Here is a 6,576-nt window from a genome sequence, read left to right on the forward strand (position 1 = left end):
AAAAACATAATGAATATCATTGATATTAGAAGCTTAATTGTTCCTGACTAATTAAAACACTCAAGAGCACTTGTTAGATAACAATGAGATCAGAATTACATTTAAAATATAATTAAGATGTTTGTTATCTTTAAAACATCAAATTGAGATTTTGCATTTTTGCCTCAACAATCTCCCCCTTTTTGATGATGACAAACTTCTTGAATTATGTTTTAAAAATGGGATTTCTGATTTAATCAATTCAGTAAACACAAATAAATTGTTTAGTGTTTTAAATTTCAAGCTCCCCCTCAATTCAAGCATCCAATTTTCATAATTGCTTAAGCATAAAGAATTGAGCAAAAACACATAATATGAATCAACATAGATCACATTAATCATCAAGCTCACAAAGTGAGAATCCAACATGATTTCTAGTTCATGATTAACACATAATGATTCAAGCAAAAGTTAAAACACAAATCCTAGTTTAGAAAATAAAAACATAGTAGGAGAAGTTCTTATAGCAGCAAAAGGAACTTCCCAAAATATCTAATCCTCTAAACAGGTAATTAAAACATGATTAGGCATTTCAAAAAAAAGATAAGTTCATTCTCCCCCTTATTTTCTCAATTCATTCTCCCCCTTTGTCATCATTGAAAAGGGTAGAAAAAGAGGGTTGCAGCAGAAGTTATTCAGGAATGGTGGGGCTGGAATCATCAGAGGATGTGGAGTTTTCAGGTTGTGGGAATGGCTCAACAGGTGGTGGTGGATTTGGAGGTGGTGGAACAATCTGAAGAGGAGTGCAGACACATTCATTTAACCAGTTTCTCATGATCTGAAACTCAAGCATAATGTACATAAGCATGTCATTTTGCATTGACATTCCTCTCATCAGCTGAGTTAGATCCTTTCTCATCTGTGACACTCTCTTTTCAAGCTTGGTACGTTTGGGAGGCCTGGGATCAGTGGAAGTACCAGCCTCATGTTGAAAATTTCCTTCAAAACCAGCAGCCTTCAAAAGTTAAAACCAGCAGCCTTCAAAAGTTAAAACCAGCAGCCTTCAAAAGTTAAAACCAGCAGCAGCATTTGCAGAGGAGCAAAAAGAGTCTAGAGTTGCAAAAGAGCTTGGTAAAGATGGTAGTGTACCAGCAGAAAAGATGGGAACAGGTATTTGTGATGGATCAGGGCTGTTAAAAGTCATTAAATTCCTTACAAAATCAGTACTAAACATGGATTGAAGGCTTCCATGAGAGGATGACATAAGTGGTGAAAACACAGAGGTGTTGAATGGAGCAGTTGTAGAATGAAACCCTTGGAGAATCTTCCCAGCTTGTTGAGATGAAGTTTCTACTTCATGAGAGAAAGTTGGTCCTAAATTCAATGATGTATTCAAATGGATTGGCTGTGTATCAGAGATGGTGTTGTGAATATCCACATTTTCACCAGTTGGGAGAACATTCTCTGATTGTTCTCCAGATGCTTTAGCAAGCATATCCAAGTTGTTATCAGGATCAATTCTCTTCCTTTTGTTTCCAATATCAGTAGAAGTGTTTCCAGGAGTAATTTCCTTTTTCACGTGACTCAGATTTTTTGTTCCAAAAGTAAACCATTGATTATCAAAGAGTTGTTTAGACTCATCCACATGGTTATCTCTAAAAATCCTAGTGAGTAACATTCCATAAGGTAAGGCTATCTTTTTTATTCCAGATTTTGCAATTGTCATCATGTGTTGAAGAATCAAATAAGGTAAATCAAGTGGAATACCTTTAGATAGATGATACATGACTAGTAAATCATTATCAGTTACCTTATCTTTGCTTCCTGTCCTTGGAAAGAAGGAATGTTGACACATGTTGTGGAAGATTTTGAATTCCTTCTTTAGCATAGATGATGGTGGTTGCTCCTTGTAAGCTCCTTCAGCAGTAAACATCTCAACAATTAAATCATCTTTGCTTATGTTCTGAGCAGCATACCAGTCTTTTCCATACAAAGTTTCTCCATTTCTCTTCACTCCAAGTAAGTTGCTGATTAAATCTGCTGTAACATGGATTTCAACTCCCTTGATGTTGGAGATGATCAAATCTTTGCCAGGATGTATCTTGGCATTGAAGTAGAAGGCTTGTACTAGCAGAGGCATTATTGTATCTTTCATCTGAAAAAAATTTGTCCATCCTAGTGGTTCAACAAATTTGAGCAGGTCTACTCCTCCTTTAGAAATCTCTTCAAAGTCATACACTCTACCAGAAGCAACAGGTTTGATTTTCCAATATTGATCAAACTTAGCTTCTTCTTCAGGATGAATGAGTGGAACTTCAAGCAGCTCTCCTTGAGGTCTTTTCCTTTTAGGTAAGCTCTTCTTCTTAAGAGCTTTGACAGCAGTAGCAGAACCCTTTTTGATAGAAACAGGTGAATGTTTTGCTGGTACAGATTTTGATGAGGTGAGAGGTTCAAGCACAATTTTTTCAAGTTCCGAATCTGAGATAGTTTTGTCAGAATCTGAATCATGAATGGTGTGTACAGTGTTGTCAACAACAGGTTTCTTTCCTGTACCAATTCCAGACATAATACGAGATGATCTTCTGATTTTTGAAGAATCATAAGATTTGGCTTTCTTAGATTTGAAAATGATTGGTGGAGTTTCAGCTTGACTTGGTACAACAATGGTAGGTTTAGGAGTGGTGGTACCATCAGTTTTAGGGTTAGGTTTCTGGGTAAGTTGGATGGTTTCTTCTTCTAAGGGATCGTTCTCAGAAGGTTCATCAGTTGGTTCTGCAGGAGGTTCAACAGTTGATTCTGCAGGAGGTTCAATTAATTTAGGTGGGAAAATTTGAGAAAGAGGTTGAAGATCTAAGGGTTCAGTTGAATCATAGAAATTTGATTGATCAAAGGTTTGAGGGTTTGAAGAATCAGAAGTTTCTGATGAAGATGAAGAGTTTGATGAGGATGAAGGTAGAGGTGGAAATGGAGCTCTTGTACTTCTTCTTCCTGGATTCTTAGTTCGTGCCATTTTTTGAAGAAAAAGAGAAGATAATTGGATGAAGGTGATGTGATGAAATGATGAGTTTAGGTGAGTATAAAAAGAGGTGGAAGCTTGGGAAGGAGGAAGAGTGTAGTAGACTAGGTGTACTTGATTGTAGAGATGAATAGTTAGTTTAATGTACTTGTTTTTAGAAAAGAAAAAGGGGAGAAAGAGAAACTAATCGTGTTAAGCCAATGAGGAGAAGGTAAACATATCTTCTTTAATGCTTATCATTAATTAAAAAGGCTAAAACCAAGGAAAGAACCGTTTGAAAGAAAATTCAAAAAATTTCCTTACGCCCAGATTTGAGAACGTTCTCAGATCATTTTTAAAGAATGAGAAATTTAAATTTTCACACTTGGTTTGGATTTTTGATGATTTTCAATTTTTCTTTGATAATATTGAAACGTTCCTCAACCAAAGGCTTAGTGAAAATATCAGCTAACTGATTTTCAGTATCAATAAAAACTAATTCAACATCATTCTTGTTGACATGATCACGAATAAAATGATGTTTGATTTCAATGTGTTTTGATCTAGAATGCTGAATGAGATTTTTTGACAAATTAATAGCACTAGTGTTATCACATAAAATTTTGATTTTTGTGTACCTTAATGAGAAGTCTTCAAGTTGATTTTTGATCCATATTACCTGAGAGCAACAAGTTGCTGCAGATACATATTCTGCTTCAGTTGTTGAAAGTGTTATGGTGTTTTGTTTTCTGCAGCACCAGCTTACAAGAGCTTCTCCAAGAAATTGACATGCTCCACTTGTGCTTTTTCTCTCAACTTTGTCACTAGCATAATCAGCATCACAAAAAGCTTTTAACTCAAAATGTGATTTCTTTTGGTACCAAAGACCAACATCTGGTGTACTAACTAGATATCTGAAAATCCTTTTTACTGCAGTTAAGTGAGATTCCTTTGGTGATGTTTGAAATCTAGCACATAGACCTACTGAGAATACAATGTCTGGTCTGCTTGCAGTTAAATATAGGAGTGATCCAATCATTCCCCTATATTCCTTTTCAGATACATCTTTTCCTTTTTCATCTTTGTCTAAGCTTGTTGATGGATGCATTGGAGTTGACATTATCTTGGCCTCATTCATCTTGTATTTCTTGAGAAGATCTTTTATGTATTTTTCTTGACTGATGAAGATTCCATTTTCATGTTGCTTGATTTGCAAGCCAAGAAAGAAACTAAGTTCACCCATCATGCTCATCTCAAATTCACTTTGCATAAGTTCAGAAAATTCTTCACATAACTTTTCATTAGTAGCACCAAATATAATATCATCAACATATACTTGTACAATAAGTAAATCATGTTTATCAATTTTTCTAAAAAGTGTAGTGTCAATTTTTCCTCTAGAAAAACCATTTTCAAGTAAAAATGAGCTTAATCTTTCATACCAAGTTCTTGGGGCTTGTTTTAGTCCATAAAGAGCTTTGGTTAATTTAAAAACATGATTAGGTTTATGTTGATCAATAAACCCAGGAGGTTGATGTACATAAACTTCTTCATTTAAAAATCCATTTAAAAAAGCACTTTTTACATCCATTTGAAAAAGTTTAAAACATTTATGTGAAGCATATGCAAGTAAAATTCTAATGGCTTCTAATCTAGCCACTGGAGCAAAAGTCTCATCATAATCAATACCTTCTTGTTGATTATATCCTTGAGCTACAAGTCTTGCTTTATTCCTTATTACCTTACCATTTTCATCAAGTTTGTTTCTAAAGACCCACCTTGTTCCAATGATTGAGTGATTTTGTGGAATTGGTACTAGATTCCAAACCTCATTCTTTTCAAATTGCAGGAGTTCTTCTTTCATGGCTTCAATCCAAGATTCATCAGTGATAGCTTCATTTATTGATCTTGGCTCTATCTGAGAGATGATTGCCAGATTATTCTCCTTGTTCAGTAAAGCTCTTCTAGTTCTTACACCATCTTCAGTATTTCCTATAATTTGTTCTAGTGGATGATAACCAACAGTTCTCCAAGTCTTTGGAGGTCTTTGAGCTGTAGGTTCTTGATTCTCATCATTGCTTTGTTCATTTCTTACTTCTTCTTCATCATTAAAGGTGTTGGTATATTATATATCTTCATATTCATCAAACTTGACATGCATGCTTTCTTCTAGAGCTTGTGTTTTCAAATTGTATATTCTATAAGCTTTTGAGGTTAGAGAGTAACCTAAGAATATTCCCTTATCTGATTTGGAATCAAACTTACCTAAGTTGTCTCTGATATTCAAAATATAACAATAACATCCAAAGATATGAAAATAGGAAATATTTGGTTTAATTCCTTTCCAAAGTTCATAGGGTGTCTTATTTAAAATTTTTCTTATGGTAACCCTGTTCAAGATGTAGCAAGAAGTATTGATGGCTTCAGCCCAAAAATATTTTTCAACATTTGATTCATTTATCATAGTTCTTGCCATCTCTTGTAAAGTTCTATTTTTCCTTTCAACAACTCCATTTTGTTGAGGAGTTCTTGGACAAGAAAAATTATGAGATATACCATTATTGTTTAGGAATGATTCAAAGTGAGAGTTTTCAAATTCTCCTCCATGATCACTTCTTATAGAGACAATATTGGTACCTTTCTCATTTTGAACTTGTAAACAGAATGTTTTAAAAGCTTCAAAAGATTCATCTTTATGTTTTAAAAATAACACCCAAGTAAACCTTGAAAAGTCATCAACTATGACAAAACCATAATTTTTGCCACCAAGACTAGTAGTTTTGACTGGTCCAAATAAATCTATGTGAAGTAGTTCAAGAGGTCTTTTTGTTGAAACAAAATCTTTTGGTTTAAAACTACTTTTAACTTGTTTACCTTTTGCACAAGATTCACACACTTTATCTAGGTCAAAATTAATGTCAGGTAAGCCTCTAACTAGATCAAGTTTAGAAAGTTTTGACATAGTCTTCATACTTATATGTCCAGCCCTTTTATGCCAAATCCATTTGTCTCTTTCAAGAGAAATAAAGCAGGATTCAGTAGGTAGTTCATCTAAGTATATGACATATACATTCTTTATTCTTGATCCATAGAAAAGAGTTTTGTCAGATTGTTTTATTTCACATGTATGAGATCTAAAAATAACTTCAAGGCCATTGTCACATAATTGACTAATGCTAATTAAGTTATGTTTAAGTCCTTCTACATAGTGAACATTTTCAATTTTTGCAGAGTTATTCTTACCAATAGTACCTTTACCTTTTATACTGGCTTTTTCATTGTTTCCAAAGGTAACTGTTCCTCCTTCCTTCTTTTCAAATGAAAGAAAGCTTTGTCTATCTCCTGTCATATGTCTTGAGCAACCACTGTCCAAGTACCAAGGCTTTTTCTTCATTGCTAGATGACATTTCTGCATTTGAATTTAACAAATTCTTAGGTACCCATAATTTTTTGGGTCCTTGAAGGTTAGTACTCTTATAAGGCATCTTCTTATATTGATAAGATGATCTCTTATAAGGAGGTGTTGAATAAAAATTTCTTTTCAGATTGTTCTGAGAATGTTCTGATCTGTAGAGAGATTTCTTTTTAAAACAAAATGGTTC

This window comes from Trifolium pratense, linkage group LG3 (genome assembly GCF_020283565.1).
Source record: "Trifolium pratense cultivar HEN17-A07 linkage group LG3, ARS_RC_1.1, whole genome shotgun sequence".
In the NCBI taxonomy this organism is placed as follows: Eukaryota; Viridiplantae; Streptophyta; class Magnoliopsida; order Fabales; family Fabaceae; genus Trifolium; species Trifolium pratense.